Raw genomic sequence first — 12,757 nt, forward strand, 5'->3', positions numbered from 1 at the left:
TTTGTGAAGGGAATAGAGGTGACAAGGGGCAGGTTTGGTGTTAAGGAAAGGAACCTAGAAGAACAGATGATGGTGGACTTTAGTTAACACTTATTTCCAGAAGAGACAGAATGTAGAAGAGGCCATCTGAGCGAGATTAGTGACTGCAAGGTGGTGGTAGGAGAGACAGCATCAGGAGGTGATGTGTAAGATGTCTCTGGTGGTCAGGAAGAAGAGGATTGGAAAGATAGAAAAGAAGTGGTGTAAGAATGTTGTGAGGAATTCAAACAGAAGCTGAAACAGGCTTTGTGTGATCAGGAAGAGCTTCCAGCTGACTGGGAAACAACAGCAGAAGTGACAGGTAGGAGGGAGCTATGTGTGTCGTCTGGAAGGAGAAAATAGGATAAGGAAACATGGTGGGGGATCAAGAAAGTACAGGACAGCATTTGAAGGAAGAGGCTAGGAAAAGTGGGATGTAGAAAGCTGTTTTTATCTAGATTGCACAACAGGTAAGAGAGTGAGAAGGTGCCTGAGGAATATATGGGTGGAAACAGATGATTCGCTGTGGCGACCCCTAACGGTAAAAGCCGAAAGTAGAAGACGACGACGTTTGTGAGGTGAAAATTCATTCAGTCTTTAATTATAGGAGAGATGATCAGTGGTGCTGAATTTTTATCATTGCCAAATAATGTGTAGGGCTTTTTTGTGTTACCAAAAACAGCTCTGACCCATAAAGGCACCTCGGCAGGGGTGCTATGGTATTTCAACCCAGAAAAACATTGCCGGAGCATCACACTTCAGAAGCTTATCTTCTTTTCATAGTGCATCCTCATGTTATCTCTTCCCCAGGAAAGTGATGTACACACCCCTGGCCATGCATATTATTTAAAAGAAAACAAGATTCATCGGACCAGGCCACCTTCTTCCATTGGCCCTTACGCAGAAAGCTATGATGCACTGTGTTCTGACTCCTTTTCATCATACACAATTTGTGCTAGAGTAGCTCTTCTGTGGGATTGGTCCAGCCCAGATATCATTCATTCCCTGCATACATCACTGAGTCTTTGGACCATTTTTCATACGTACTAACCACTTCATACCAGGAACATCCCACAAGAACTGCTGAAACTCTGACTCAGTTGTCTAGCCATCAGAATTTGGTTTTTGTCAAAGTATATCTTATAAATTTGTAGCTACTCTCACTATCCCCTTATCCCACATTACCCTTATGTTTCCAGATCTTGTGCTAAGAAGGAATGTTACCTTCTGTTATCTACCTACCTCCTTCCACATATAAATGTTCATATGAAATCCAGACAACCTAAAATTTAAGTAAAAGTTTTTGACCTGCTGTAAAAAAAGTATTAGTCTTTTATAGTAAATTATAGTCTTTTTTATTTTATAAATATAAAATGTTTATAGCCTCATGCATGGCTGTTTTGTGACTCTCTGTTTTAAAGGTACGTTTGACATGATGTGATTACAACAGTTTGTAAAATTTGCATCTTTAATCATTTTTGCTTAAATCATTTTGCTTGGACTAAAAGTAGCAGGTCCCTAAGGTTATTAGATATTATTATATTGTTAGAATATTTGGCCTGGGTAACTGTGCTCTATGGGTCACACATGTAGTACAGTGCAAGACAGTGACACACATAAGTAAGGAAGTAAAGTTTATTTATATAGCACCATTCACAGATAAAATCACAAAGTGCTTTACAAAATATAACAGTAAAACTTAAATGTACAATAAAACGATCTTACAAAGTAAAAAAGAGAAATTTATAGAGACGATAAAACTTCAACTCTAAAATAATAAAACACCCTACAACAGAGATGAAACCATAAAAGCCCAGTCAGCTAAAAGCTTGTCTAAATAGGAGTGTCTTCAGTTGCTTTTTAAAGGAATCAGCAGAAGCAGCCACACGCAGCGACGGGGGCAATGCGTTCCACAGTCTGGGGGCCACAGATTTAAAAGAAAGATCCCCCCGAGTTTTAAAATGGGTTTTAGGGATCACAAGCAGATTTTGACCTGATGACCTCAATGCTCTCGAAGAGCCATAAGGGGTCAACAGCATAAGGCCTCCCTACTGCATACCATCTTTTCCATCTAATAATTATTTACTCTTTAATATGAATGATTAGATATTTCTTAGAATTTTCCATTACTGCAGTATAAATGAAGTCATGAACCCATCTGCCGCCTAGCCATATTCTTACCTGCAGCGTAGCACATGAACTATTGTTGCACTTTTTAACATTAACATCATGCATTCGGGGTTAACAGGAACATCAGAATTTAAGTTATCATTCAATTTTTAATATACCAAAGCAAAAAAGGTTTTGTTATTTAATTATAAATGTCACTGAATCTATGGGCCGAATTAAGTGCTTCAGTAGCATCTGATGCTTATATGAAACAAGGGAATGACAAACAATCAATATTCTGGTTTAAAAGTGGTATTAAGAGCTTATAAGAGTTTTAATATGCAATAACCTCTTAAGACATTATTATGGTATCGAAGGAATAGGTTCTCTTCCACTTGACCGTCTGTGCGCTGGTGATCTTCCCATGAAGAATTGCACGCCAAACACATCAGGATTGTCCATTCCACAGTGTGGGTTTCAAGACAAACCGTCATAAATCTATGGGATGACACCACTGACTGCCAGTAGGCCACAGGAGAGGATTGGGAAGGGGAATGGAAATTAAATGCAAGGTCTACAGATATTTCAGGATATCTCTTTCTATTCCCTGAAAAATATAGACAGTCAGCATTAGACAGAGTTATTATCATGCTGTATTGAAAAATTACTACAAATTTTGAAATAACATGCTAGCTAACGTTAGCCTATTTATATGATTTTGTACAGTGAATTAATAGTAAGTGTTAGCCCGCATACTCCCAGATTGGTAACTACCATTTGCTAGAGGGAGATTGAGTTGCACTGGGGGATTTGCCACTGAACTAGGAACAAAATACATTTTTGTTGTTTTTAAGTAGATAGCTTCTGTCTCAAATGTGTTTTGTGGTCCAGAAAATCAGAATATATGTTCTACTTACAAATGGATCCTTCAGTGGTGAGTATCTCTTCACAACCTGGCCTAGTCGGTTAATGAGGAACTGCACAAATCACAGAACTGTCAACATTTCCTCTGAACCAAAAGAGTATTTAAGGAACTATAAATGAACACACTAAACTACAACTGATTTTCACTGGTAATTAGTTTAAATTACTAAATCATCTAGAAACAATGATTCCTCTTGTGAGTAGTTTATGTAATGTCCCTTGTGCTAATATAATATGCTAATATCAGTTTAAGATCAATTATAGGGTGCATTTTTTAAAAGCTAGACTGTCTCAATGTACAGTGTTTACTATACTGGGAACATATTTGCAACCCTGCCCATTGATCACTATCTTTATCCAAATGAGGCAGTTGAACTCTGTACAGAAGGAAGTTATTAGTTTCACATCATCGCTGGACTTCTCTTACAGTGGACGTTCTCTGTCCCACATTAACACTCACAGTTTGTTTGTTATTATATGTTATAGGTTAAAAGTATTTCTACCTGAAGTGTCTTGCCTTAATTCACCTTAAAAAGTAAGATAGATGTTAGTAGTTACTGTACTCCAAAATAAGCAAATTAAATAGGAACATACCTTTGTGAAATTCCATTTGATTCCACTGGGAATGCACAAAAAACATATTTTAGAGCCACCTGGTTTATGGAACAGTCATTACACAGTGTCAGTGCGGAAGTGAAGAACAAAACTTGTTCCAGTATTTAATGTGTGGTGTAGTGAAGAGGATTGGTTCTTCCTAATTGATTGCGCACCCCCCCCCCCCCCTGATGTTTTTATCCGTCCCAATGGGGTTTTCCTTTGATATGTCATAAGTGCCAAACATATGGCTAATCTAAGCTTCTAATCTTACTCATGAACTGCATTTATAATCAGTGTTTAAAAATAAAAAAAATTAAACGTATGTGCTTCCAATTCAGCAATACATTAGTCATCTCTCTATTTATCTATATGGAAAATACATACATCTGTCTGAAAAGTGCTGACTTACTTTCCTAGAAATCCTTCACCATTTGGTTGCTCCTTTAACCACTTCCACAGGCTATGAGCTTCTGGTCCGTTTACATTGATCTTGCTGAATAAGTCAAATTGCACAATGAAGGATTTCGCATATTGTTTGATCTGTTCATTTGTACCAGGTTCCTGATTAATAGATGAAGAGGAAAACAGTCACTATCTTGTCAGACAGTAACTATTAACAAAATTGTCAGACAGTGATAGTGAGTTTATTAGAAAAGCTTGCAGGATGATTCAAAATGTTAAGTATACATATTATGCATATTATGCATATAGATTTACATATTATGCATTATTCATGTCTAATGTTATCCTTACCTATTCTTTATACACATCAAAGGGAAAACCAACATAAAGTATGTTGCCAGAACAGCTGTAATTTGACATATTTCTCTTGGAGGTGTGTAAAGATTATAGAAGCATTTATAAACTCATTATACCTGGTTGGCAAACTGGTTGCATGGGAAAGCTAGGATGGATAAACCTCTCTCAGCATACTTGGCGTGCATCTGTGCAAACTGAGAGTAGTTTAATGGGGCTTTGCCTCATTTGGTGGCAACATTGGTGATGATAACCACCTGACCTCTATAGAAAAAAAAAAACAGTGTGGTGAAAAGCTCACTCACTCACTCACTCACTCACTCACTCACTCACTCACTCACTCACTCACTCACTCACTCACTCTTCTGCATTTATATGTTTACATTTGATTTGTTTCTACTGCTTGATCATCTGCACACACATATACCTCATAAAATAGACTCTATTATATTTTTAAACTGCAGTGACCTTGTATATATTGCATTGTTTTCCTTTTATCACACACTCAAGGCTTTAGTTTCTGATTTTTGGCACTGTTAGGTCACCACTGCAGTCCAGTGACCATGTGTAACCCTGTCATGTGATGTGGTGTTTCTTGCTACTTTACAAAACCAGTGGTAGGCTAGAATTCTGCACATTTACTAACAGTATAATCTCTCTCTCTCTCTCTCTCTCTCTCTCTCTCTCTCTCTCTCTCTCTCTCTCTCTCTCTCTCTCTCTCTCTCTCTCTCTCTCTCTCTCTCTCTCTCTCTCTCTCTCTCTCTCTCTCTCTCTCTCTCTCTCTCTCTCACACTTTTCCATGGTATAATAAACACCATATCGATGCGTCTTTGTTTCTTTCTGCTCTTCCTCAGAGTGCAGTCTTCTCCACCAAAGAGGTTTCATCTTGTAGAAAATCTTTCTGTTGCAGTTACTTAACTTACAGTTCCAAATTGTACACAGAAGATAATCTTAAACACAATCTGTTACAGGTCTGGACATGGCTGGGTAAAGTACAGAGTAAATGACAAGTAATTACTGAAATGATAAATAATGTGTCATAATCATGCTCATTTTAAAGTGGATACATTTTACACATTTTACTAATCAAATAAAAGTAAAATAGAAGTTGATCATTTTAAATGTAGTAGTGTTCATGTATTTTACAGTAAAAGTTGAATGTTTTCAACTAGTATGCATTTTCTTTGTCTTTTTGTATGTTAACATTTCACCTACTTGTATTTTTCCAGAGACACTTTGTTGCCATCAATATCTGTGGCAGTGAACTCATAAATAGACGTGGCTGTTTTCCATTCCTCCACTTGTGCAGACTTGGGAAGAAAAGAAAGACGAGAGGTCATAATTATAAAGGAAGTAAAACACACTTAAACTAACACACACACACACACACATGCACGCGCACACACACATGCACACTCACACACTCACACACACACACACACAAAACACTCAACTCAAACACACACACACACACACACACACACACACACACACACACACACACACACACACACACACACACACACACACACACACACACACACACACACACACACACACACACAAAAAAGGACTATTTATCTCCACAAATCTCCTGAACCCAATGCTACCTTTAAGTTCCTCTTTTAAAGGTTACGGTGTGTGTTATTTTGGCACTTAAAGTTCTCTTTTATGTTATCCCCTGTATGATATTTATTGTCTCAACTACAAACTGTTTCATGTGATGCAGTGTGTATCGATGCTGCATAAGAGCTCCAGGGTCCAGTGTTTGATCCTGTGCTCAGGTTACTGTCAAGTATAGACAAATATACAGGTGCTATTGACATAATATACAGGAATTTGTGGTCACCGGGAGGCAGAGTTCAGTAAGGTGACTGCTCTACTGAGGAACACCTACTGATTACACTACTACTAAACACTCTATAACAGTCTAATGATTACACTAATTTGCCCCAGGTGTGAATGTGTGTTTCAACTCAATTCAATTTTATTTGTATAGCATTTTTAACAATGGTCTCAAAGCAGCTTTACAGAACATGAGAAACATAATACAAGTAATGTAATATTATACAAAGATTTTTAACATTTATTTAAATGTGCTCGTAGTTATCCCTTATGAACAACCTTGAGGTGACTGATGCAACTGTGGTGAGGAAAAAATGTTGGGTTACTTAACGTAATCCTCGGTTCTTTGATAACAGAGTGAGGTGTTTCACTATGGGAATCGCTTTGGGCGTGACTAACTATGGAAGCTCTTCTGACACCACCTCTGTCTTTGACAGACAGGCCAACCTGCGACCAGACTCCGCCTTGCCTATATCAGCCAGGTCGACCCCTGTCTACGCCATTAACAAGATTTCTTCCCCTCCAAGTGCAAGGAGGGAAGTGCTGGTGAAACACCTCACTCTGTTATCAAAGAACCGGGGATTACGTTAAGTAACCCAACGTTCTTTTTCTAACTTCACTCAATGTCTCATTATGGGAGATATAGACAGCTCCCGGATTGCACCCATATTACTTTTTCCAAACGGGTACAGTAGCACCGGCTCCCAGCACTGCGTATGCTAAGAGCGGCTCCGAAACGTCTAGCCTATAGAATCGCACAAACATATGCGGCGTTGCCCAACTCGCCGCCGAGCAAATGTCCAGAACGGAAACTCCTCTGAGTAAAGCCCACAATGTGGCCATACCCTAAGTGAAGTGGGCTCTCAAACCCTTAGGGGGCTGAAGACCCCTGCAACCATAAGCCACAGATATCGCTTCCACAATCCAGTGTGATAGCCGCTGTCGAGATAACAGCTTCCCTGTGTGAGGAGTAGCCCAAGACACAAACAGCTAATCACAAGTTCTGAAACCAGCTGTCCTGTCCACATACGCCTGAAGAGCCCGCACCGGGCATAATGCATAATGCTTCTCCGGAGAAGAAAACAGTGGAGGATGAAAAGCCGCCAGTTCAGTAGACAGGCAACTATATGCTGACTCCAAAACCTTAGGCACAAAAGCAGGGTTAGGACGAAAATAAACTTTAGTGAACCCCGGAGCGAATTGTAAGGAAGACGGGCTAACCGACAAAGCATGTAAATCACTCACACGCTTGGCTGTCACCAAAACCAGGAGCAGTGCCATCTTAAGAGAGAGATACTTAAGACTCACCGCCTCTATTGGCTCAAAAGGATGTTGAGACAAGGCTTCTAAGATAATGAGCAGATCCCATAAAGGAACCATCCGCCTAGACACCGGCCGTATGCGGCGCGCCCCCTTCATAAAACGACTTATTAAAGGGTGCTGGCCTGCCGACTTGTCACCAAAACCTACATGGCAGGCTGAAATAGCTGCCAGGTACACCTTAATGGTGGAGAAAGCCTTCCTTTTATCAAGCAGATCTTGGAGGAAGCATAATATATCCCTAACAGAGCACTGTTAAGGGATAATCACTCTCCGCCCACACCATTCTTCAAAAACACGCCATTTATTGCTATAAAGAGCGTGGGTAGAGGAGGCTCTCGCTCTCTGTACAGTATGTATAACTGATGAGGGCAAGCTAGCCGCATTCAGATTCCACCTCTCACGGGCCAGGCCCAGAGGGCTAACATGTCCGAATGAGGATGGTAAATCCCCCCCCCCCCCCCACCTGAGACAGGAGGTCCCTCCGTGGGGTGAGGGGCCACGGCTGCCCCGACAATAGTTGAACTATCTCCACACATTTGGTAAAAACTCTCAGTCCGAACGGTATAGTTTGAAATTCGTATGCTGTGGGATAAATATATATGTGGAAATACGCGTTCGCCAGATCTATCGTCACAAACCAATCGCTTGCGCAAATTGATCGACAGCACCTTGTGTGTCAGCATTTTGAATGAATACTTTCTGAGGTGCTTGTTTAATGCACGCAGATCCAAAATGGGACGGAGGGCTGCGCCGCCTTTCTTTGGAACTACGAAATAACGGGAATAGAAGCCCTGACGGCTTTCCTCCCCGTGTACCAATCTTATTGCCTGCTTGTGCAGGAGGGTTTCGATTTCGGCCGTCAACACACGAGCCGATTCTCCCTCGCCCACCGACACGATCAGCCCGTTGAAACGAGGCGGTTTCATGGCAAACTGGAGTCTGTATCCCCGTGAAACTGTTGCTAAAACCCACGGATGAACCCCGTGGCAGAGAGAAGGCCCCCGTACACTTCCACCCCGCCATCGTCGCGCAGTGATGACATCATCACATGCATCGTGCGGGCTCCCGCTGACGGGGAAGTGAGCACTGCCCCCAGCGGTGGGACTGGGGGAGCGCATTTCATGTCTTTGCATTTTCCGGGGTTTTTTTAAACATATTGCCCTCGGCTGTTTGCCTGGCTGCGACAGTGCAACATTTATTGTCATGTTTCTTGAACCCGGGAGCATATCACCCATCAGCCCATGGCTTAGCTGCGATAATGCGTTTTATTATCAAATCCCCTGTGTGTGTTAGTGCTTGGTGACACCGCACATGGCTCTGACCTCCCTCTCTTCCCTCTCTTGGAGGAGAGTGAACATAATGAGCCCTTATCAAACTCAGAACAGAAGGGCGAACTCCTGCCTTCTTCTCTTTGCCGGCGGAGAGAGAAGTACCGGGGAAAACCTGTGCGTCAGGTCGAACGCTTTTTCATCCTTTCCTCGGGGTGGGGCGGACGGTTCCTAGCTGCAAATTAATGCTTTCCCCAAGGTCCGTAGTCATCCGTGCGCGGTCGCTGACCGAACTGTCTGCTGTGAGCAGGTCTCACAGCTCTCGCGGTCATTGGCCTCCCTCTCGATGCTGCAGCTGCTGGGAAGCCCTGCCGTGTCGGCTGAGAGGGTGGTCACTCCACCTGCTTGCGTGGCAAACAGAGGTGAAAACTCCTGTTTTCTGAGGGTGCTGGTTTCATTTTCTCTAGAGCAGGCCTGAATAAGCCCTTAGTCGGGTCGTAAGGGGCATTCATCACCTCCGCTTTCTGAGCGTCGCCCAGGCCTGACAGGTTTAACCACAGCACTCTCTCACCTGACATGGCCAGACCCATTACATGGCCGCAGCCCTGAACCGCACCGCGTGAGGAGCGCAAAATCAGGTCGTTCATGACACAGATTTCGTCCCAGAGTGCCAGGTTCGGTACACCTGAGTCCAACTGCTGCCCCATCTCCTCCAAAATCTCCGCTTGATATGCTGACAGTAAAGTCACAGCATTCAGCAAACATACATTTACATTACATTTACATTTACGGTATTTAGCAGACACCCTTATCCAGAGTGACTTACAACTGAGGGTTAAGGGCCTTGCTTAGGGGCCCAGCAGTGGCAGCTTGGTGGACCTGGGGTGGACATACGGACTGCCCCCCATATTTGTACATCCTCTAAAAGGTTGCGGCAGTCAAACTGCGATGAGGAGGAAACAGATTGTCGATTCGGATGGAGGTGATACGCCACCGAAGGCTCCACTGCTGGGGGTCCGGCCAACCCCAGCTCCTCCATCCCCTGAATCTCCACCATTGAATGTCCCTTGGTGGGGAGCTTACTCTTAAAGGGCCGAATCGGTTGTGCTAGGTGGTCTAGACTGTTGGACTGGGAAGGCGGAATTGTCTTCCTCCTCTTTGTTGTCCATGCCCAGATCGAGGAGGTCAGAGTTAGCATCACCGGCAATGACGCACAGTGAGCGCATGTCTGCGGGTCCGCTAGCAACGTCAGAGCGTGCTTCGGGCCCATACACACTATGCACATAGGATGAGGGTCCCTGCCCGAGATGGTAGCTCCACATGATAATGGACAAGGACGGGATACAGCGTCCTTAGTCATCCGGAAGAAAGCGTGAATGACGTAGACAGGGGTCGACCTGGCTGATATAGGCAAGGCAGAGTCTGGTCGCAGGTCGACCTGTCTGTCAAAGACAGACGTGGTGTTATAAGAGCTTCCGTAGTTGGTCACGCCCAAAGCGATTCCCACAGTGAAACACCGAGCGAAGTTAGAAAAAGAACTCCCTTAGATTGTAAAGGAAGAAGCTTTGAGAGGAACCACACTCAAAAGAGAACCTCATCCTTATATGGGTGACATTGGAGGGTGTGATTATAAATATACAGTCTGACAATCGTGTATTGATCAGGAGGTTGTTGCGATGATCTGACTGTGTTCTTGGCTTATACTCAGTGTTTACGTTTACGGGAACTGGCAGATGACCTTATCCAAAGCAGCAATAATTTTTATCTCATTCACAAACAGGTGAGCAATTGAGCATTAAGGGCCTTGATCAGGGGCCCAACATTGTCAGCTGGGATTCAAATTCATAACCTTCTAACCAGGAGTCCAACACCTTAACCACTAGGCTACCATGTCCCTTAAAAAGGCTTCAGATCCACCTCGACCCTGGCCAGATTAAAACAGTGACTGCTTCCATGTGTTCCTTGACATCATCTTCCAGCAAAACTACAGGAAAGTCAGAATCCAAGACATTGAAAAAATGTAGGTAATCTGGATTCTACTGCCTATTTTTACACCATACTGGATTCGGAGGCACTTGTAACAAATACTTAAAACAGCTAAATTGAGGAACCTTTTTAACCTTCCTATTTTCCCTGGGTCTTTTTGACCTGGCTGGAAGGTTTTTGACAGGTATCTGTCATAACTTGGGTTTTCTTCCACATATTTGCCTGAAATTTAACAGGATTGTTCCAAATTATGTACTTTGCACGTAAAATTAATTTTGTCTATTATCGTTGAACTATGTGTTCAGACCAATATATAATTTATAATTTGCGTTTTGGATCCGCTTGGGTCATTTTGACCCGGCCACATTTAGTGGGTAAATAGGTCACACTTTTGCCCTTTTCAGCGCAATGAACATACATACAGACACACACACAAACACAAATTAAGTTTTATTCACATGAACTTATGGCATGTTTTTGAGTGTGTGTGTGTGTGTGTGTGTGTGTGTGTGTGTGTGTGTGTGTGTGTGTGTGTGTGTGTGTGTGTAGCCTGTTGTTGGTTGATCAGATGACATCAGGTGGGCAAAATAGATATTACACACAGAATGGTAATAATTGTAGAATTTTTGATTTATAAGCATTCAAGTCAATTTGGCCTGGAAAAAAACAGGTTTTATTATTTGCTGACATTCAAAATGGTCAAAATGGTTTCAAAACAATCTCCTGCCCTTGAAATATACCAGCCTGTAATTGTGCATCAACTTTTGTGCCTCTATAGTGAAAATAATTCAAAATTTCTGGGTTTTTTTTTTTTACTAGAAAATGAGGCATTTCTGTATATAAATAAGGTTTATTATACCAAATATAATTTTTTGTTTTTTTTTGCAAAATATATGTTAATATGTTGGAAACAAGTTAGACTAAAAGGGTGAAAAAAAAGGCTATCATATATACTTGTCAAAACAGACAAGGTGATCAGCGCTCGTAATTTGTATAGGAGGACAACAGGAGGGTTAAAGTAGGAAGTCACACATTATCTGATTATTCTCTTCAATGTTATCAAGGCTATCGAGGGAGACTGCAGGGTCTCATTCAGGATCACATTCATTTACACTTACTGATACCTAATAAATGTTTAGTAGAAACTCATTGTCATTGGTAGAGACCATGAAATCATGAGATTCACTCGTAATTTTAAATTCAACAAAATTCCTAGAACCACGATTTTCACCTGTAGCATTGTAAACAAATGTAATTAACAAACAATTAACCTGATAAATAAATAATATTGACATGGTCACCTGTAGTGAAATAAGAACAGATGTAATGTTCTGACACTGGAGCAAACCAGTGAAATATTTTTCTGGTCACTTTCCCTCGGCTGTTCTTACTACACTTCTAAGCACACAATCACAACGCAAATGATACTAAATTAGAGCCTTATACTAATTATATATGAGGAATTTCTAAAAGTGTGTACAAAATGTTTTTGGTAAATGATTCTTGACCCTACAAAGAGTGCTCTTAGACTTTAATTCTAAGCGTAAACAGGTTTTCTGTTCTTTAGTCATTACAGTAAAGAATATCTAGTGTAAATGTGAGAATTGTTGTGCATTTGTTCTAACAATAAACAAAGTTGAAAGTTTTCTTTCGTAGAAATAGTTTAAAAATACATCCTGGCTAAAAATTCCCAGCAGTGGGTAAAGTTTAATTAAACAGAAAACACTAACCTTTTTGACGTTTCTGAAAGCCATCAGCTCGTTCAGGTCAATGACCGATTAGGAGGAAACACTATCTGTGATTCTTTGTGAACCACTATGTGATTCTTTGTGAACCAATTTGCATGAGGTACGTTCCTCCCTATAAAAAAACAACAACCTCAAGTCCTATATTTTAAAATACTGAGCGAACAGTAAAGTAACAAAAAATTA

General features: G+C 41.5%; 1 pseudogene; it reads right to left on the minus strand.

Moving 5' to 3' along the window:
• Window positions 1–1,639: 1,639 nt before the first annotated feature.
• Window positions 1,640–12,686, minus strand: LOC113657752 (annotated as a pseudogene).
• Between the last annotated feature and the right edge of the window lie 71 nt (window positions 12,687–12,757).

Source organism: Tachysurus fulvidraco, chromosome 2 (assembly GCF_022655615.1).
Source record: "Tachysurus fulvidraco isolate hzauxx_2018 chromosome 2, HZAU_PFXX_2.0, whole genome shotgun sequence".
NCBI classification, from domain to species: Eukaryota; Metazoa; Chordata; class Actinopteri; order Siluriformes; family Bagridae; genus Tachysurus; species Tachysurus fulvidraco.